Source organism: Balaenoptera physalus (genome assembly GCF_965194825.1).
Source record: "Balaenoptera physalus genome assembly, chromosome: X".
Classification (NCBI taxonomy): domain Eukaryota; kingdom Metazoa; phylum Chordata; class Mammalia; order Artiodactyla; family Balaenopteridae; genus Balaenoptera; species Balaenoptera physalus.
In genome coordinates this window covers 79,148,896-79,171,576 of record NC_138903.1, presented here as the reverse complement: position 1 = coordinate 79,171,576, position 22,681 = coordinate 79,148,896, and the positions used below count along the sequence as shown (strand labels likewise).

Sequence of the window (22,681 nt, the reverse complement as noted above, 5' to 3'; positions counted from 1 at the left end):
CCACAACATTGACAATTTCATGATCCTTGGAAAGAACTACATGGGATTTGCAGTGGCTGCAAGGACTGTTGGGATCCTCAACTGCATCTCCAGATACAACAGCTAAGAATTAGTTCAGGCAGTGGTATTGGCTGAAACTACGGGTGTGCACATACCTGGTTATAGGTGGAAGCTGCGGTTGCCTGTGTGGTGGCAGAAGCTGGCTGCAGACAAAATGTAGTGGCAAGGGCATTGGAAAATAGCAGGGGCTGGGGCCAACTGAAGGCACACTAGAAGCCCAGGCTGTTGTCATGCACTTGTGTGGTTGCAAGGGCTAGTGGCAGGAACACTCGTGATAGTTGAGATTAGTGATGGGGGTCAGGTCTATGGCATGCAGGTACACAGGTGCAGGGGCTAACCACAAGTGCAAGCATAGCAGTAAGGTCAGCTGAGGGGGTCTAGTCTGGAGTCTTGCACGTGCACAGTGACAGAGGCTGGAGCTGGCTGCCAGGGTCAGTCCTGGCCTGTGGCAAGAGGGATGAGGGAAAGTGGTGAGGACTTGGGCAGCTGGTGTCTGAAAACATGAAATCATTTGAAGGAAAACTTCAGCATAGTGGTCTGTGGTGGCTGTGCTGGCCATTGGTTTCTTGTATAGTAAAATCTGCTGGGATTCTCTACAGGGCAGCCTGTGGGGTCCATAATGAGGTCTTCAGTGATGAGTTCTGGAGGGGTCTACAGCATCTGCAAGTGTTGTTGAGGTCCTCAGCCACTGAGTGGCCAATTCTGATAGCCCCTGCCCTTCTTGTTTGTTCCTTATCATTTCTAAATGTCTCAGTTTTGCTGGTCTCTGTACCAGGTAAAACAAAATGAGTCCTTCTTGCAGTGCCCCAAAAAGCCAGGAAAGTTGGTCATTCATCCCATTCTCCTTTTCCCAGTGAGGGAAACTCTTTTGGGCTGGGTAGTTCCCTCTTGGTGCTGAACAGTGATAGCCTGGGGATGGAATGATGCAGGAAAAATAGTACTCCTCTTTCTACTCCTTTTGTAAGGTTATTATCAGTGTTTTTGGGGTTTTTGTTTTGTTTTGTTTTTGTTTTTTCTACTACATTGCTAAAGATTCCTAGGTGAACTGCTGAGCTCTCCCAGAGCATTTTTGTTCATGGATAGCTATCTAATTGTTAATCTTTATGGGAGAATGAAAGCTGGGATCTCCTACTCTGCTATCTGGTGATGTCACTTCACTCCTCATTTATTTATTTATTCAATCATTTATATGACTATAGACTCATGGATATTTATTTTGTACTCTTGGTTATAATCTCACACTATACTTTCCTAAAAGTATTCCAGCTTTGACCATTGGCAAATGTTTTGATTGCCTTCTATGTGCATTTGGCAGATTTCAACATTATGGATTCTTTTTATCTACGTATCTATCTATGTATGTATCTATCTATGTATCTGTCTATCTACCTACCTATTCTTTTTTTTTTCTTTTTAATCTTGAGTGCTTTCTTATTTTCTAGTACTAAAGATGCTCCAGGCTCATCTCATATATTACCTGCTTCAGTCCTAGAATCACCAGTTTCACCAAGAAGTCCTTGTTCCTTTTATTGGAGAATGGTATTAGAAGCCAAAATTTGGATGCTAACTTTTCTCCTTGCTACAGGAGGGTCCTCATTTCCAGGCCCTCTCAGGTGATATATAAAACAAATAAATATATGTATATAATAACTTGTGTATATACACATATCTCAATCGCTATATCTGTCTATCTTTATCTGTATCAGTATTAAGCTACACATGTGTTCATACTGATGTATCCAACTCAAATTCATTATCACAATCATTATTCTAGGCTGCTCCACTTATTCATCTGCAACTTCCCACTCCACAATACATGGATGGTGGATTTTATTTATTTATTTATTCATGGCTGTGTTGGGTCTTTCTTTTCTGTACGAGGGCTTTCTCCAGTTGCGGCAAGCAGGGGCCACTCCTCATCGCGGCGCGCGGGCCTCTCACCATCGCGGCCTCTCCTGTTGCGGAGCACGGGCTCCAGACGCGCAGGCTCAGTAATTGTGGCTCACGGGCCGAGTTGCTCCGCGGCATGTGGGATCCTCCCAGACCAGGGCTCGAACCCGTGTCCCCTGCATTGGCAGGCAGATTCCCAACCACTGCGCCACCAGGGAAGCCCTGGATGGTGGATTTTAAATTGTTAACCTCAACATCATGGGAAAAGTATTTTTTCAACTAAAGTGCTTATGTGCGCTTCTGTTTGTCTTCAGTCTTACAGATTCCACTAATTTTCAGAATGACTTGAGTTAGTACCTTTTCCTTCCAAACATTTCAGTAATTTCACATATCTGTAGTAAAGTTAGATAGCTATACTACATTCTATAATGCTGTGATTCTCAAAACTCCTAAGTAATTTTTTATAATTTGGATACATTGTAATTCTTTGTGCTATAAATTTTTATGTGTTAAAAAAAATTATATTGTCGAATATCCACCATTAAAGCTTCATGCAGAATGCTTTTACTGCCTAAAATTACCCCTCTGCTTCCCCTCTTCAACCTTTCCTCCATCTGAACCCCATGCAACTAATGATTTTATCGACATTATAGTTTTGCCTTTTTCCAGAGTATTTTATAATTGAAATCTAGCAGTATGTAGAATATTCAGACTGATTTTTTTTCACTTAGCAATATGTATTTGCAACTCATCCATGTATTTTCAGTGCTTAATGGCTCATTTGTTTTTACCACTGAATGACATTCCATTGTATCCATGAATCACAGTTTATCCACTGATATATTAAAGGACATCTTGGAGGCTTTTGGTTCCAGCAATTATGTACTGTGTATAAACATATGCATAAAGCTGCTATAAACATCAATATAATTTTTTTGTATGGGCATACATTTTTAAATCAATTGGGTAAATATCTAGAAATGCAAGTGCTGGATTATATGGTGTATTAGGGTTCTCCAGAGAAACAGAATCAATTGGAATTGTTTCTGTTTCTCAGGAGAACCCTAATCTATTAAAAAATAGATTATATATAATATACTCATCATTAAATATATATTATATATAATATACATAACTGTTACATATATATTTATTTATTATAAGAAATTGGTTAATGTGATTATAGAGTCTGAGAATTCCAAACTCAATAAAGCCAATGGAGTAGTGCCAGTCCTAATCCAGAGACCTGAGAACCAGGAGAGCCAATGGTGTATGTTTCAGTGTGGGTCTGAATCCAAAGGTAGAGTAAGACTGATGTCCCAACTCAAAGATAATCAGTTACTATAAACAGCAAAAAGAAACCAGGCTACGCCTGCAACACATCACTTGGAAATCTCATCAGCTAAATATCCAAGTTCATCACTTACAAATCTTACCACACAGTTGTAGGACACAATTCAGTTAAGCATTCTGCCACTATGTAAAAAGAGCTACCTTACCTCCAGTTTCTAAAACATTTTTATTTATGTCTGATACCTCACCAGCAGTGCCTTTAACATTCATATTTATGCATCATTCTGTTATGATAATATATGTATTCTCTAAGATGATATATATGTCCTCTTCTATGTTTCTCACTTCCTTCTCAGCCCTCACCAGCAACACTTTTAATATACAAATTTCTACCAACATTATATTTAAGGCAAGGTGGGATTTTTATATCAAGCACTTCAAAATTCTTCCAGACCCTGGAAATATCCAATTCCTGAGCCACTTCCATAATTTCAGTTATTTGTTAGAGTAGCACCCCAATTTCAGGTACCAACATCTGTGTTATTTTCCTGTGGCTGCTGTATCAAATTACCAAAAACTTGCTGTCTTAAAACAAGAAAAATTAGTTTTCTTGTAGTTCTGGAAGCCAGAAATCAAAAATCAGGATCACTGGACTTAATTCAAAGTGTCATCAGGGGAGAATATTCCTTACTTCTCCCAGTCAAACAATTAAGAAGTCAAAAATTTATTTATAACTATTATAAACTACTGGGAAAATGAGTTTTTAAGAATAGCCTATAAAACTTTGATTCCAAAGAAAAATAATGGGTAAGGAGAGCTAATTACCTTATTTTTTGTGGCTAGTTATATAAACATAAAATTTACCATTTTAACCATTCTTAACTATACATTTTAGTGGCATTATGTATATTCACATTGTTGTGCAAGAAATACCACCATCCATTTTCAGAACTTTTTCTTCTTCCCAAACTGTGACTAATTCTGTTTCCATGAAACAATTCCCCATTCCCCACCTCCCAGTGCCTGTTAGCCACTGTTCTCCTTTCTGTCTCCATGAATTAACTAATCTAGGTAACTTAGTAATTGAAATCATACAGTATCTGTCCTTTTATGACTGGCATATTTTACTCACCATAATGTCTTCAAGGTTCATCCATGTTGCAGCATGTGTCAGAATTTTCTTCCTTTTTAAGACTGAATAATATTCCATTGTATTTATATGCCACATTTTGTTTATCCACTCATCTGTTAATGGACATTTAGTTTATTTCCACCTTTTAGCTATTGTGTGTAATGTTGCTATAAACAATAGTGTACAAATTTCTGTTTGCATCTTTAGTTTCAATTCTTTTGAGTATAAACTCAGAAGTAGAATTTCTGGATCATATTGTAATTTTATGCATAAATTTTAAAATAATGGATTACCTTATTGAAAGTTATATTGTATTTGCTTGTTATGAAACTTCAACAAAAATATTTAGAATTTACTGAAATATAAATACTCAATGTGATAGAATAGACATAAATGGAAACTGGAATTTTATTTGATAAAGAAGCCCTTCAAATCAGTGGGGAAAATTTAGTCAATACATGGTGTCAAAACATAAATTCTATTTAGAACAAAGAAGGATCCCTATTTCATCATTCACATCAAAGTAAATGCCAGATTAAGTAAATATTTAAATAAAATATTTGACACCTTTCGATTACTTGACAAAAACCTACAAGTGAATTTCTGGATAACCTTGTAGAGAATGCCCTTCTAGGAATATGAGATGCACATTATCAATGTTCACTAATATCTGATTATAATCTTCTTTTGGCTACACAGTAGGGTTTCACTTCCCTTATATTTTGAATTTAGAAGTGACCTTGGGAATTATTTCAACTAGAAAATGTGGGTGATGATAGCAATTAAAAGGCTTATTTGATTTTCAATATATTAAGAATTGGAGAGAAGATTCCTTGTTTCTGCCATGTGTCTAGTGGTTGGATTTTCCCTGCTGTGGTTCACTCTTTACTGTGTCTCTGTGTACTTATGTGAATATAGCTGTAACATTTATTCTTAGATGTGGGTTTGGTTTGTCTAAAGAAAAGTGCATTATAAATTTTGATGGAAATAACCAAGTAGCCCTCTATAAAAACTGCATCAATAAGTCTGATAGATAAATTAAAAAGCACGTTAAAATAGGAAAGTAAAGCATAATTTCAAATTACTCATTAGTCAAATAAACACAATAGAAATTTTAAATTAATTTAAAATAATATATATCAAAATTTGTGAATTGTAACTAAAAAATATTCCAAGGTATAATGTATAGACTAATGCTTGTACTAGAAAATAAGAAATTAAGCATACAACTAATGACAATAGAAACAGAACAACAGCAAAACTCAAGGAAAATGGAGTAAAGTATATAAAAACAATTAGAGAAAAAATAAAGAAAAATGAAATAAAAATAAGAAGGTAAAAAAAGACCCTAAACTGATGCTTTGAACAGACTAACAAAATATAAAATTTAAAAAACAAACAAAACACCAGGAGGTCGTGGCAAAGGCATCCCAGAGCAGGAGGACCCAATGTTATTCCAGTGCAGCAAAGGACAGAGTGATGATTCTGACATTTGGGATGATACAGCAGTGATAAAAGCTTATGATAAAACCATGGCTCCATTTAAGCACACTTTAAAGAATGGTGATATTTCTGAATCTTCAGATAAACCAAAAGGCACACCTAAAAGAAAACCTGGTTAGGAGAATAAAAGCCAAAATAAGAATACCACAACTCTCTTGAAGCAGTGGAAAGTAGGTGACAAACGTTCTGCTGTTTTGTCAGAAGACAGCTGCGTTCACACAACTAACATTGCTTCAGTTGATTTTAAGAGAGAAACTTGTATTGTGGTTTACACTAGATATGGAACTAGGGAGGAGCAAAATCTGTCTGATTTATTTTCCCCAACCTCTGAAGTAGCTAATAATATAGAACAGAATATGCAAGAGACTGAAAATGAAAGTCAAATTTTGACATATGAAAGTGAGAACTCCTCCAGGTCTGCTGGAAATAAACCAAATAATATCAAGTCAAAAGCTGTTCCATGAAAGTCTTCTCTCTCTCCACCTCATTCTCCCATGACAGCATCAAGACGTGGCCCAGGAAAGCAAATCAACCACCATCACCACCACCACACTTCCTATCATGCTGGCTGCCTCCATTTCCTTCTGGACCACCAATAATTCCTCCATCACTTCTCATATGCCCAGATTCTCCTGATGATGCTGATGCTTTGGGAAATAAGCTAATCTCCTGATACATGACTGAATATCATACTGGTTACTCTATGGGTTTCACACAAAATCAGAAAGAAATAAGGTGCCCACATTTTAATTAAGGAGTAATTCATAGAGTGTTCTTTAATAGATGCAGCTCTCTCCCAAGAAGAACGGTATTTTTATGTGCCTTGGTCCATGTGAACAAAAGTTTCATTATTTTCATCATAAACACTTGGTTGGGTGGCACAATCATCTGCATTTGCCCTTATTGCATGTTACTCATGCTAAATAATCAACCAGGTATTTTTAGGTATTAATCAGTTTGAATAACTGAACAATGAATGTGAGTTATTAAAAGAAAATCAAGGACACATATAGTTCAGAAAAGTCAATCTGTCAGGCTTGTGTAACTTTCTTAGTATGTTAAAATTTTTATTAATGTACTTAAAAATAAATAATAAATCTTTAAGTAAAACCACCTTTCATCATTAAGGAAAAACAGTATGAAAAATATAAGAGAAGCAGGGGAATGGCCAAGATGGCAGAACAGGAAGACCCTGAGCTCACCTCCTCCTATAGGCACACCAAAATTGCAACTATTAACTGAGAAACTGTCCATGAGAACAACCTAAGCACTAGCAGAAAATATTTTTGACAGCTAAAGATAAAAAGAAGAAACCACAATGAGACAAGTAAGAGGGACAGAGACATAGAAGAGTCATGACACACACCAAGTTCGGCAACCCACAAATGGGAGGATAATCACAATTGCAGAAGTTCTTCCCAAGAACTGAGGGGTCCAAGACACACATTGTGCTCCCCAGCCCAGTGGTCTTGCATCAGAAAGATGAGCTTCCAGAACATCTGGCTTTGAAGGCCAGCAGGTCTTACATATGGGAAAGCCTAAGAGCTGTAGGAAACAGACTCCACTCTTAAAAGGAATGTGCAAAATCTCACATGCTCCAAGTCACAGTGCAAAGGCAGTAGTTTGACAAATCCTGGGTCAGACACACTTGTTGATCTTGAAGAGCCTTCTGGAGATGCAAGAGGCAATTGGTAAACTACTGGGGGATGAAGATGCTGCCAGTAGCCATTTTGGGGAACTCATTCTACTGTGAGGGCACTGGTGCTGGCAAGCAACAATTTGAAGTCTTCACTCTAGCCAATTAGTGCCAGGGGCTTACCAACCCACCAGCCACAGAGATCTCTGGGTCCCACAGTTAGCCACACAGGGACCCAGCCCCACCCACCAGCCAACTAGCACCAGCCCTAGGACCACGCAGGATGCAGGCAGCCAAGCAAGACACAGACCTGCCTACCAGTGGACCAGCAACCACCAAACAAGGCAGGGCCTGATAGCCAAAAATGTCAGGGATCATACTCGCATACTAGTAAAACCACAGTCAACCCAACCACAAAAGGAGGTCCCATGCAGCCCACATAGAAGCCCCCCCTCCCAAGAGCATTAAGCTCTGGTGACCACAGCAGAATGGGCTTCTGGGATCCATAATGTGTCTTCTACTTAAGGCCACTTCTTCAAGATTAGGAAAGGTAACAGACCTATAAAATACATAAAAATAACACAGAGAATTAGGCAAAATGATAAGATAGAGTAATGTATTCCAAACGAAAGATCAAGAAAAATCCTCCAAAAAAAAAAAATTAAGTGGATATAAGCAATCTAAAATGTTCAAGGTAATGATTATAAAGATGTTCAATAAAATAGGGATAAAAATGAATAAACACAGTAAGAATTTAAAAAAGAGATAAAAAATAGAGAAAAGAACCAAACAGAGCTGAAACATATGAAAACTGAAATAAAAATGCACTAGAAGAAATCAACAATAGATTAGAGCATATAGAGGAACAGATCTGCAAATTGAAAGATGGAGTAGTGGAAATCACCCAAGCTGAGCAGAGATATAACTTCAACAAATTATATCAATGTTAGCAATAGCATTAACTCCATTTGTAATGTGGTATTAATCTTTGATCAGTTTAATTGGATAGATTAGATTTTAATGTATATTCAGATTTTGTGTATAGAATTGGTAAACCTCCTGGGGATGGAGAATTTAGAAGTGAAATTAGGTTATTGATTGAGTTTTGCCATTATGAGAGCTTATAGTCTTATCAATTGAATGGATAAGCGCTTTATCTTTTTCTCTGTTTCCCCCCCCCCCTATATTCTAGAAATAGGAAAATTGGAATAATTTGCTCCTTGAGGCTTAAATACTGTTTGGCCCATAAAGCCATTTTGCTGTAGTACATTTTGTGGGGCAAATATTTTTGACAATTTATTATGTTATTTTAGGATTATTGGATTCTTATTATTTTCTTATTGAATTACTTTCAGTAATTCATTTTTATATTATTTAAAATACAATTCAAAATTTTCAACAGAAAATTTGTTCATAGCATTGTTATACATTTTAACTCTTCCCCTATGTTTTTCATCATTCTGATGCAATACATTTATGTTTTAGTTCGTTTTTATTTTGTTTTATTTTATTTTATTTTGGTTTTGTTTTCCCCAAAATATTTCTCAATTACTTTCATCAAGTCCAGAATATCTGAATCATTTTTGCACTCTATTTCATTGTGTCCCTTTAATATTTTTCATTCCTCTAAATCTTGTGATTATTTTTCCTTATGAAGATAAGTAATTTTACAAACATGAAGATAATTATTGACTGCATTAATCAATTTAATTAAGCTCATGTTATTGTCCCTATTATCCCTAAAACCTTTTACAGTGGAAAGTATAATGTTAAATAGAACTCATTCAAGTTTAGGCTCAACCAAATGTGGAGCTCTCAGGTATATGAATTGGCATGATTCTGTAGAAGAATAAAGACTTTTACTGATTTTTATCAATCAATCAATCAATCAATGCAATATAATAGAGCATTTTGCTATACAAACACCATTTTGATTTTATTTTACAAATGTATGTATTTTAAGGAAACAAAATTATAAAGAGATTCTGTTAAACTATCTAAATGTTAGATAATTCTTCATTTGATGAACATTTACGATAAGCATAGTTAAACCAAATGGAGAGTAGAAATTGAAATTCGTTAGAAGAATGATACTTTAAGTCAGTATCGCTTAAAAATCTAGGAAATAAAATAGTAAGTTTTGGTAAAATTCATTATACTTGACCAAAGCAGTTTATCTTAGAGGTTTCAAAAATAAAACTTTCAGATACAAATCATTTTAAGGAAAAATGTACCTAGAGTAATACATAAAATTAACACTGTATAAGATAAAATTTTACAGTGGTTGGTTTCTCTATGATTAATTTAGAAAGAAAATATATAGGCAATTTGCCCTTTATAGCAACAAATATAAATTTACATATTTAAATTTTCTTTATGAAATTGACATGTGTGCATTACATACAACCATAAAAAATACAATTAAGGCTTTAGAAAGAGAATGTTTAAGAAAAGCAGCCTAATAACTTAAATGTGAATTTTAAACTTATTTATTTTAACAATCAAATATAAATTTGCATTTATGCATTTCAGATTTCATGCCAGTTTCTAGATATGTAGCACCTAAATAACCCTTTCCCATTTAAAATTCTTGCAAAATACATATTCTTGGTCTTCAATTAATTTATTTGCTTTTGTCTTCTCTTTGATTTGGTAGCATACAGCTTATAAAAATTATTTCAGCTATAGCAACTGTCATGAAGCATCTCAGAAAAGTTACAATTTTAGAATAACATATTACTTAAATACAGATTTAATTAATTCCCTATTGATCATTATATTATAGTTAGGTTACATTTTACTTAAAGTTGCTGCACAGATAATGAAACACTAAGTCTCTGAGTAATTTGAGCATAGAACTGCATTGATTTCACTTTTTAGCTACTATTATTCTGAGGATAAAATGATTTTATGAGTAAAACAAACCAAACCAGCTCAACAACTATGCATCCTTTTAGTTCTAAAACTAAACCAAGTGGAAGTTTATCCAATTATTTGACTTACTTTTGAAAAAATTCTCTAAAGATATAAGGTTGTATTTAGAAAGATTGAAGCCTATTATTATATAAATGTTTAGGTTTGTTTTCCAAAGGAAATATTAAGATACTGCTATCAATACTATTTTTAATATGATGCTTTGATTTCCTGTGTTTTATCTATTTAGGTTTTTCTTAATTTCCTACCCTAAATTATGTACCTCTTATTCTTTCTCATATTATTTTATTCTTACTCACTTGAGGTTAATTATAACATACTATAAATCAGAAGTGCATTTATTGGTTTACTTTAGTAACTGTCTTCCTAGTAGACTGAAAAATCTATGAGATGAAGGGATATCCTAATATGACATAATGGAAAGAGTCTGGGCTCTAGAGCAAGGCTACCTGTTTTTTAATCCTAGCTGTATCATTTGTTAGACATGCAAATGTAAATATGTTATTTAACTTCTCTGTGCCTCAATTATTCATGTGTAAAACAAAGATATAGTACATCTTCCTCAAAGTGTTGTGAGAATTTAATGATTATATTTAGTGCATAGAAAATTGCCTGACACAGTGTAAGAACTATGTAAGTGTTAATTATTGCTGCTGTAGTTTTAACTATTTTGTCAGTGACTAGCAGAGTGTTTGGCAAATAGCAAGCATAGAGTGAAAATTTATTGAATGAATGAATAAACAAACAAACAAACAAATTTTATCTATTCAGCACCTATCACCCTATATCTGTGATGGTGCTTTGCTAAAAGATGAAAGCAGGTAAAAAAGATGTATGAGTAGGCAGTTATAATATAAAATTACAAGAATAACAATAAAAGATCTATTATATATCAGAGGAGATATTATCTCTACATAGAAAGACAGGGATGGTCTCTGGAAGAATATAATAGGAGTAAAGTAGAATAAGAACCAGGCTAATACTGAGAGAACCTGGTTTCTATTAAGCATTCAATCACTTTCTCTTTGGAAATTTGGCAATATCACTAGATCTATTAGTCTTTAGTTTTCTGTTTAAAAAATAGAATTTTGACTGCCCTACCTATTTGGGGGAGGGGAGACACTGACAAGAGGAAATACTTGCTGAAAATCAATATAAACTATAAAGTACTATGTAAGCATAAGGTTTCCTTTTTGGTGGTATAAATGTTTATAATGCAAGAAAGCATCTCAGTTGGCTGAACATGCACTACTCTTTCCTTTTAACCTGTTTTAAAACCACTTCAAAAATGATAATAACAAGTGTATTATTATTTCTGTGTAGTTGTTATTTTTTCTCTCTTTACTTCATTCATTCTTTAGCTTCTTTTGAACTTGTCTATTAAAATTCTAACTCATATAAATTATAAAAGTGACTTTTACCTTTGTATTCCAAAGTCTAAAAGAAGAAGAAGAAGACAAAAACTTAAGTTTGTATATAGGTAGCTATAAAGTAGAATGCGTTCCAGGTGTGTTAACAACAGTCTAATTATTTTATAACCATATAAAAATAAAATAATTTGAATTATTTTATTCAAATCTGTAGGGATGCATTTTTGAGGTGCTTTCCAACCAGTAAATATTTAGTTCCAAATAAAGCAAATAAAGGTGAAGTTAAAATTAAGATAATTTCAAGTCTCCAAAACTCTCAGATAATCAAATCCTTCTATTCTGTTGATCTAATAGTTGACACTATTTACCTCTCAAGTAAATGGTTTCATATGGCTATAATGAAAAATAATCCCACATTTCTCAAAACATTTTTTTCCCAGTACCAAGTATTCAGAGATACATTTAGGGTCTGTGTATGTCAGCTGAGTCTAGCAATGAAAAAATCAGTGGCTAACAATCCACCTAAGGGTAATTTTTCTCCCTAACAGCAAGTTTGGCACTGAAGTATAATCAACCATTTGCTCTCCTTCTTGTGTGTGTCTGTTTTTATTTGTTTGTTTGCTTGTCTTGGTGAGTTTGCATCCTTCCTATTATAAATCACTATATTTGGACTAATGCTGTACTATTTGATACACATTTTAACATTTTCAGAGTACTTTAGAATACCCTAATATGTGGTTCCATGTATTTCACAAAATGTTGCTCATTATTCTTCTATATATTAATATAATTCTTCTCTCTATTAAGAAACTTCATAACTTTCATAATTCTGCTTAGACAGAAAACATTTTAAAATAGAAGCCTCTATATATTTAGATTTTGATTCAAATCAAAAACTGATTTAGGGACATCCAGTTTCTGGTTCAATGCATATGAAGCTTAGAAGTTGTCATTCTGTTTTAACAACAAATAAACTGCTGAAAAATCAATAACTCTTCTTGGATCCACCAGAAATGAGAGAACCCAGGACAAACTGCTGCTTCCAAAATTGGAGAGACAGAAAGGCAAATACAGAAAATCACAACTTACTGATGTAGTAACCCATGACCAGAAACCTCCTTGGGAATGAATCGGGGTGGAAAAACTTAAATTGTAATTGATGAATAGCTAGAGACCTAGTGTGGACAAGTCGGAGACTTAAAACTCCAGGGAGACTCACTTAGAGGTGTGCCCTCACATTTATGTAAGTTTTACTTCCAAGAGCTAGACCAGGATCTCACAGTGAATATATGTAATATAATATAATTAATATAATATAATATAATATAATATAATATAATATAATATATTCATTATTATGATATAATTAATATAACATAATATATAAAATGAATGATACAAGTGATACAAGAAGAGGAAGGAAATGTGATATTTTTGGTTATTATAAGGTACTTGCACCACTCCTGAAGTAGAATAGTGTTATTTAAATGAGACCCTAGATTATTTCTCAATGCATATTGCAAACTCTAGGGTAACCACTAAAATGCATTAACAAAAAGAAAAAAGAAATGTAACTAATATGTTAACAAAGGAAAAAATTGGGAATCATATAAAATGTTTGATTAAAACCACAAAAGTAGGAAAAAGTGGAAGACAAAAATGAAGGACCAAAAACAAAGGCAATGAGTAGAAAATAGTAACAAATATGGTAGATATTAATCCAGTTATATCAATAAACAATTTACATGTCAATGGTCTCAATATACTAATTAAAAGACAGAGATTATCACAGTGGATCATAAAACAAGACCCAGCCCATCCAAAACCCATTTGAAATATAAAATATTAGATTTTATATATGTATATGCATGGAGAAAGATATACCATGCTATCATTAATCAAAAGAAAATAGAGTTGATATATTAATTTTAGACACAATAGAATTCAGAGAAAGGAAAGTTATCCAGGATAAAAAGTGGGGCATCGCCCAATGATAAACAAACATATCAATTATCCATGAAGACATAATCAACCTTAACATGCATTGCCTAACAACAGAGTGTCAAGATACATGAAGAAAAAAAAAAGAAATATAAAAGGAAATAGATAAATCTTCTATTAGAGGTGGAAACTTCAATACCTTTGTCTCAGAAATCGACAGGTCCAGCAAGCAGAAAACAAGTTAAGGACACAATTGCATTTAAGAGCACCTTAACAACTGGATATAATTAACATCAACTACTTCATCCAACAACAGCAGAATACAAATTCTTCTCAAGGTCACATGGTATATTCACTATAAGTAGACCACATTCTTGGCCATAAAGCACTCCTTAAAAAATATACATTATTAGAAAATAGATATTGTACAAGGAATGCTCTCAGACAACAATGGAATTAAACTAGAAGTAAATATCAGAAAGAAGTTAAAAAATCCCAAAATACTTAGGGATTAAACACAGGTTTCTAAATAACACATAGATCAAAGAAGAAATATCAACAGAAATTTTAAAATTATTGAACCAATTGAAAATAAAAATAAAGCTAATAAAAAATTGTAGCATGCATAAAAAACAGTGCTTAGAGGGAAATTTCATTGTGCATGAAATTTATATGCATGTACACTCAATATGTATATGTATGTAGCACTGAATGAATACATAGAATCAATAATCTAAGCTTCCACAATAGGAAACTAGAGAAAAAAAACAAATTAATTTTAAAGTAAGCAGAAATAAAGAAATTAAAATTAGAGAAGATATCAATGAAATTAAAAACACAGAATCAATAGAAAGAGTCAACCAAATCAAAAGCTATTTCTTTGAAAAAAAATTTTAAAAAGCCTCTATCTTAGGTTACCAAGAACAAAATGGAGAAGTGACAAATAATTAATATCACAAATAAAAGAGAAAACATCACTAAGACTGAATGAACATTCAAAGAATAATAAATGTTATGAATAATTCAATGCTCACAAATTTTATAATTAAGGTGAAATGAACAAATGTTGAAAGACACGATCTGCCAAAATTCACACAAGAATAGACAATCTGAATAGGCTTATAGCTATTAAAGAAATTGAATCAATATATCATAATCTTACAAAACAGAAGAACCAGACTTAGATGGGTTCACTGGTGTATTCTACTAAACATTTAAGAAAGGAATTATACCAGTTCTCTACAATCTCTTCTGGAAACAGAGGGAATACTTCCTAACTCATTCTTTGAGGACAGTTTTCCTAATATCAAGCAAAGACTTTACAAGAAAAGAAAAAACTACAGACCAATATTTCTCAAGAACATAGATGCAAAAATTCTCAACAAAATATTAACAAATTGAGTCTGAGGTATGTAAAAAGAATTATCCACTATAATCAAGTGTAAATTATTCTAATTTTCAAGACTGGTTTAACATTCAAATATCAATTAATGTAATCCATCACATCAACATATTCAAAAGAAAAATCACATAATCACATTAATAGATGCAGAAAAGCATTAAAAAAAATATCCAACACCCATTAATGATAACAATTCTCAGTAAACTAGAAATTGAGGGGAATTAAGTCACCTTGATAAAAAATATGTGAAGAGGAGACTGGCCAAGATGGCAGAGTAAGAAGACTCTAAGATCACCTCCTCCTACAGGCACACCAAAATTGCAACTATTTACAAATCAACTATCCATGACAGCAACCTGAAAACCAGCAGAAAATATATTCTACAGCTAAAGATATAAAGAAGGAACCATAACAAGATGAGTAGGAGGGGCGAATATGTGATATAGTAAAGATCCATACACCTGGGTAGGCTACACACAAACAAGAGGATAATTACAATTGCAGAGGTTCTCCCCAAGGAACAAGGGGTGCAAGCACCACATTGGGCTCCCCAGCCCAGGGATCATGAACCAGAAAGATGAGCTCCCAAAATATCTGACTTTGAAGGTCAGAGGGGCTTACTTTCAGGAGAGCCAGAGGATGGTGGGAAATAGAGACTCTCCTCTTGAAGGGTGCATACAAAATCTCATATGCTCTGAGATCCAGGGCAGAAGCAGTAATTTATTTATTTTTTTAATTTTTATTTTATATTGGAGCTTAGTTGATTAACAATATTGTATTAGTTTCAGGTGTACAGCAAAGTGATTTGGTTATACATGTAAATATATCTACTTTTTTTCAAATTATTTTCCCATTTAGGTTGTTACAGAATACTGAGCAGAGTTCTCTGTGCTATACAGTAGGTCCTTGTTGGTTATCTATTTTAAATGTAGTAGTGTGTACATGTCAATCCCAAACTCCCAATCTACCCCAACTTCCCACCATTCCCCTCAGTAATTGTGAATTCGTTCTCTAAGTCTCTGTGAGTCTGTTTCTGTTTTGTAAATAAATTCATTCGTATCATTTTTTTTAGAGTCTGCATATAAGTGATATCATATGATATTTGTCTTTCTCTATCTGACTTACTTACCATAGTATGATAATCTCCAGGAGGCACGTGAAAAGATGAACAACATCGCTAATTATTAGAGAAATGCAAATCAAAACTACAATGATATATCACCTCACACCAGTCAGAAGGGCCACCATCAAAAAGTCTACAAACAATAAATGCTGGAGAGGGTGTGGAGAGCAGGGAACACTCGTACACTGTTGGTGGGACTGTAAATTGGAACAGCCACTATGGAGAACAGTATGAAGGTTTCTTAATAAAATGAAAATAGAGCCACCTACATATGATCCAGCAATTCCACTCCTGGACAAATATCCAGAGAAAAACATGGTTCAAAAGGATACATGCACCCCAATGTTCATTGCAGTTCTGTTTACAATAGCCAAAACATGGACGCAACTTAAATGTCCATTGACAGATGAATGGATAAAGAAGTTTTGGTACAAATAGACAATGGAATATTACTCAGCCATTAAAAAAGAATGAAATAATGCCACTTGCAGAAGCAGTAGTTTAAAAGGACTCTGGAGAGTTGAGAAAGATGGTGGAAGAGTAAGACGCAGAGATCACCTTCCTCCCCAAGATACATCAGAAATACATCTACACGTGGAACTGCTCCTATAGAATACCCACTGAACGCTGGCAGAAGACCTCAGACCTCCCAAAAGGCAAGAAACTCCCCACGTACCTGGGTAGGGCAAAAGAAAAAAGAAACAACAGAGACAAAAGAATAGGGACGGGGCCTGCACCAGTGGGAGGGAGCTGTGAAGGAGGAAAGGTTTCCACACACTAGGAAGCCCCTTCACGGGCAGAGACTGCGGGTGGCGGAGGGGGGAAGCTTCGGAGCCACAGAGGAGAGCACAGCAACAGGGGTGAGGAGGGCAAAGCAGAGAGATTCCGGCACAGAGGATCGGCGCGGCGCCGACCAGCACTCACCAGCCCAAGAGGTTTGTCTGCTCACCTGCCGGGGCAGGCGGGGGCTGGGAGCTGAGGCTCAGGCTTTGGTAGGATTGCAGGGAGAGGACTGGGGTTGGCGGCGTGAACACAGCCTGAAGGGGTTAGTGCACCACGGCTAGCTGGGAGGGAGTCAAGGAAAAAGTCTAGACCTGCCAAAGAGGCAAGAGACTTTTTCTTCCCTCTTTGTTTCCTGGTGCACGAGGAGAGAGGATTAAGAGTGCTGCTTAAAGGAGCTCTAGAGACAGGCGCCAGCCGCGGCTACTAGTGTGGACCACAGAGATGGGCATGAGACGCTAAGGCTGCTGCTGCCGCCACCAAGAAGACTGTGGCAAGCAAAGGTCACTAGCCACACCGCCCCTCCCGGGAACCTGTGCAGCCCACCACTGCCAGGGTCCCGTGATGCAGGGAAAACTTCCCCTGGAGAACACACGGCGCGCCTCGGGCTACTGCAATGTCACGCTGGCCTCTGCCACCGCAGGCTCGCCCCACATCGTACCCATCCCTCTCCCTGGCCTGAGTGAGCCAGAGCCCCCGAATCAGCTGCTCCTTTAACCCTGTCCTCTCTGAGTGAAGAACAGACGCCCTCAGGCGACCTACATGCAGAGGCGGGGCCAAATCCAAAGCTGAATACCAGAAGCTGTGCAAACAAAGAAGAGAAAGGGAAATCACTCCCAGCAGCCTCAGGAGCAGAGAATTAAATCTCCACAATCAACTTGATGTACCCTGCATCTGTAGAATACCTGAATAGACAACGAATCATCTCAAATTGAGGAGGTGGACTTTGGGAGCAATATATATTATTTTTTCCCCTTTTCCTCTTTTTGTGAGTGTGTATGCATATGCTTCTGTGTGAGATTTTGTCTGTATAGCTTTGCTTTCACCATTTGTCCTAAGGTTCTGTCACTCCGTTTTTTGTTTTATTTTTTTTTACATTTAAAAAAATTTTTTTCTTAACAATTATTTTTTATTTTAATAACTTTATTTTATCTTTATTTTATTTTATTTTATCCTCATTCTTTCTTTCTTTCTAATTTTTCTCCCTTTTATTCTGAGCCGTGTGGATGAAAGGCACTTGGTGCTTCAGCCAGCAGTCAGTGCTGTGCCTCTGAGGTGGGAGAGCCAACTTCAGGACACTGGTCCACAAGAGACCGCCCAGCTCCACGGAATATCAAACGGAGAAAATCTCCCAGAGATCTCCATCGCAACACCAAGACCCAGCTTCACTCAATGACCAGCAAGCTATAGTGCTGGACACCCTATGACAAACAACTAGCAACACAGGAACACAACCCCACCCATTAGCAGAGAGGCTGCCTAAAATAATAATAAGGCCACAAACACGCCAAAACACACCACCAGACGTGGACCTGCCCACCAGAAAGACAAGATCCAGCCTCATCCACCAGAACACTGTCACTTGTCCCCTCCACCAGGTAGCCTACACAACCCACTGAACCAACCTTAGCCACTGGGGACAGACACCAAAAAAATGGAAACTACGAACCTGCAGCCTGCGAAAAGGAGACCCCAAACACAGTAAGATAAGCAAAATGAGAAGACAGAAAAACACACAGCAGATGAAGGAGCAAGGTAAAAACCCACCAGACCTAAAAAATGAAGAGGAAATAGGCAGTCTACCTGAAAAAGAATTCAAAATAATGATAGTAAAGACGATCCAAAATCTTGGAAATAGAATACAGAAAATGCAAGAAACATTTAACAAGGACCTAGAAGAACTAAAGAGGAAACAAGCAATGATGAACAACACAATAAATGAAATTAAGAATACTCTAGAAGGGATCAATAGCAGAATACCTGAGGCAGAAGAACGGATAAGTGACCTGGAAGATAAAATAGCGGAAATAACTACTGCAGAGCAGAATAAAGAAAAAAGAGCGAAAAGAACTGAGGACAGTCTTAGAGACCACAGGGACAACATTAAACGCACCAACATTCGAATTATAGGGGTCCCAGAAGAAGAAGAGAAAAAGAAAGGGACTGAGAAAATATTTGAAGAGATTATGGTTGAAAACTTCCCTAATATGGGAAAGGAAATAGTTAATCAAGTCCAGGAAGTACAGATAGTCTCATACAGGATAAATCCAAGGAGAAACATGCCAAGACACATATAAATCAAACTATAAAAAATTAAATACAAAGAAAAAATATTAAAAGCAGCAAGGGAAAAACCACAAGTAACACAAAAGGGAATCCCCATTAGGTTAACAGCTGATCTTTCAGCAGAAACTCTGCAAGCCAGAAGGGAGTGGCAGGACGTATTTAAAGTGATGAAGGAGAAAAACCTACAACCAAGATTACTCTACCCAGCAAGGGTCTCATTCAGATTTGATAGAGAAATTAAAACCTTTAGAGACAAGCAAAAGCTGAGAGAGTTCAGCACCACCAAACCAGCTTTACAACAAATGCTAAATGAACTTCTCTAGACAAGAAACACAAGAGAAGGAAAAGACCTACAATAACAAACCCAAAACAATTAAGAAAATGGGAATAGGAACATACATATCGATAATTACCTTAAATGTAATTGGATTAAATGCTCCCACCAAAAGACACAGACTGGCTGAATGGATACAAAAACAAGACCCATATATATGCTGTCTACAAGAGAACCAGTTCAGACCTAGGGACTCATACAGACTGAAAGTGAGGGGATGGAAAAAGATATTCCATGCAAAGGGAAATCAAAAGAAAGCTGGAGTAGCAATGCTCATATCAGACAAAATAGACTTTAAAATAAAGACTATTACAAGAGACAAAGAAGGGTACTACATAATGATCAAGGGATCGATCCAAGAAGAAGATATAACAATTGTAAATATTTATGCACCCAACATAGGAGCACCTCAATACATAAGGCAAATACTAACAGCCATAAAAGGGGAAATCGACAGAAACACTACCATAGTAGGGGATTTTAACACCCCACTTTCACCAATGGACAGATCATCCAAAATGAAAATAAATAAAGAAACAGAAGCTTTAAATGATACATTAAACAAGATGGACTTAATTGATATTTATAGGACATTCCATCCAAAAACAACAGAATACACATTCTTCTCAAGTGCTCATGGAACATTCTCCAGGATAGATCATATCTTGGGTCACAAATCAAGCCTTGGTAAATTTAAGAAAATTGAAATCGTATCAAGTATCTCTTCCGACCACAATGCTGTGAGACTAGATATCAATTACAGGAAAAGATCTGTAAAAAATACAAACACATGGAGGCTAAACAGTACACTACTTTATAACCAAGTGATCACTGAAGAAATCAAAGAGGAAATCAAAAAATATCTAGGAATAAATGACAATGGAGACACTACGACCCAAAACATATTGGATGCAGCAAAAGCAGTTCTAAGAGGGAAGTTTATAGCAGTACAATCCTACCTTAAGAAACAGGAAACATCGCAAATAAAAAACCTAACCTTGCACCTAAAGCAATTAGAGAAAGAACAAAAAAATCCCAAACCTAGCAGAAGGAAAGAAATCATAAAGATCAGTTCAGAAATAAATGAAAAAGAAATGAAGGAAACGATAGCAAAGATCAATAAAACTAAAAGCTGGTTCTTTGAGAAGATAAACAAAATTGATAAACCATTGGCCGGACTCATCAAGAAAAAAAGGGAGAAGACTCAAATCAATAGAATTGGAAATGAAAAAAAGAGAAATAACACCTGACACTTCAGAAACTCAATGGATCATGAGAGATTACTACAAACAACTCTATGCCAATAAAATGGACAACCTGGAAGAAGTGGAGAAATTCTTAGAAATGCACAACCTGCTGAGACTTAACCAGGAAGAAATAGAAAGTATGAACAGACCAATCACAAGCACTGAAATTGAAACTGTGATTACAAATCTTCCAACAAACAAAAGCCCAGGACCAGATGGCTTCACAGGCGAATTCTATCACACATTTAGAGAAGAGCTAACACCTATCCTTCTCAAACTCTTCCAAAATATAGCAGAGTGTGGAACACTCCCCAACTCATTCTACGAGGCCACCATCACCCTGATACCAAAACCAGACAAAGATGTCACAAAGAAAGAATACTGCAGTCCAATATCATTGATGAACCTAAAAGCAAAAATCCTCTACAAAATACTAGCAAACAGAATCCAACAGCACATTAAAAGGATCATACACCACGATCAAGTGGGGTTTATTCCAGGAATGCAAGGAATCTTCAATATATGCAAATCAATCAACGTGATACACCATATTAACAAATTGAAGGAGAAAAACCATATGATCATCCCAATAGATGCAGAGAAAGCTTTCAACAAAATTCAACAGTGATTTCTGATAAAAACCCTGCAGAAAGTAGGCATACAAGGAACTTTCCTCACCATAATAAAGGCCATATATGACACACCCACAGCCAACATTGTCCTCAATGGTGAAAAACTGAAACCATTTCCACTAAGATCAGTGTGGTGGCCCCCAAGCTGTAAGCTTATTCAGCTTTCTGCTTTCCGGAGAACTGCTTGTCTCTTTCTTGGTATGCACTCCTGACGCTGTGGTATTGAGCATAAAAAAGGAAAATGGCTTGCAGCCAGTTTCGTTCCAGGTGCCTGCTCTGGATCTAAGAGCCCCTGGTTGTTCCCCATAAGAAGGACGTGCTGCCCTGAGGGGGAAGTCTGTATCTCCAAAGAATGGCCCATAAGGCATGCTGACGCATAGATAGTGGTGCATAGATAGTGGTGCATAGATAGTGGTGCATAGATAGTGGTGCATAGATAGTGGCGCATAGATAGTGGCGACACAATTATGTGGAAATACAAGGTTTACTGATTTGTTGTTTAGTATTCGTTCCGTACTAAACCTATATATACATTCATGCTCTTTGAATAAACTTGCCTTGCAACCATCAGTTGTCTTGGCCCTTCTGACCCCATACTGGTGCTTTTCAGTTCCTTACCCCTCACCGCCAGGAACTTCTAGCTTTCTGCAGCCGGTCTGCGGCAGATCAGGAATAAGACAAGGTTGCCCACTCTCACCACTATTATTCAACATAGTTTTGGAAGTTTTAGCCACAGCCATCAGAGAAGAAAAAGAAATAAAAGGAATCCAAATCAGAAAAGAAGAAGTAAAGCTGTCACTCTTTGCAGATGACATGATACTATACATAGAGTATCCTAAAGATGCTATCAGAAAACTACTACAGCAAATCAATGAATTTGGTAAAGTAGCAGGATACAAAATTAATGCACAGAAATCTCTGGCATTCCTATACACTAATGATGAAAAATCTGATAGTGAAATTAAGAAAACACTCCCATTTACCACTGCAACAAAAAGAATATAATATCTAGGAATAAACCTGCCTAAGGAGACAAAAGAACTGTATGCAGAAAATTATAAGACACTGAGGAAAGAAATTAAAGATGATACAAATAGATGGAGAGATATACCATGTTC

At 35.9% G+C, this 22,681-nt stretch overlaps 1 long non-coding RNA gene and 2 pseudogenes across 3 annotated transcripts in view; 1 reads left to right on the top strand and 2 right to left on the bottom strand.

Annotated features, from left to right (window-relative positions):
* Positions 1 to 22,681, bottom strand: part of LOC309653145 — an 823,893-nt gene that overhangs the window by 220,866 nt on the left and 580,346 nt on the right. The window lies entirely within an intron of this gene.
* Positions 2,944 to 14,784, top strand: LOC309653081 (survival motor neuron protein pseudogene; annotated as a pseudogene). Its single transcript has one exon. The product of its transcript is annotated as a survival motor neuron protein pseudogene (transcript).
* The window catches only part of LOC309653092 (small ribosomal subunit protein mS38 pseudogene), a 426,376-nt pseudogene continuing 424,108 nt past the window's right edge, over positions 20,414 to 22,681 (bottom strand). Inside the window, exon 2 of the transcript XR_014268771.1 lies at positions 20,414 to 20,430. The product of XR_014268771.1 is annotated as a small ribosomal subunit protein mS38 pseudogene (transcript). The remainder of the gene's footprint in view (positions 20,431 to 22,681) is intronic.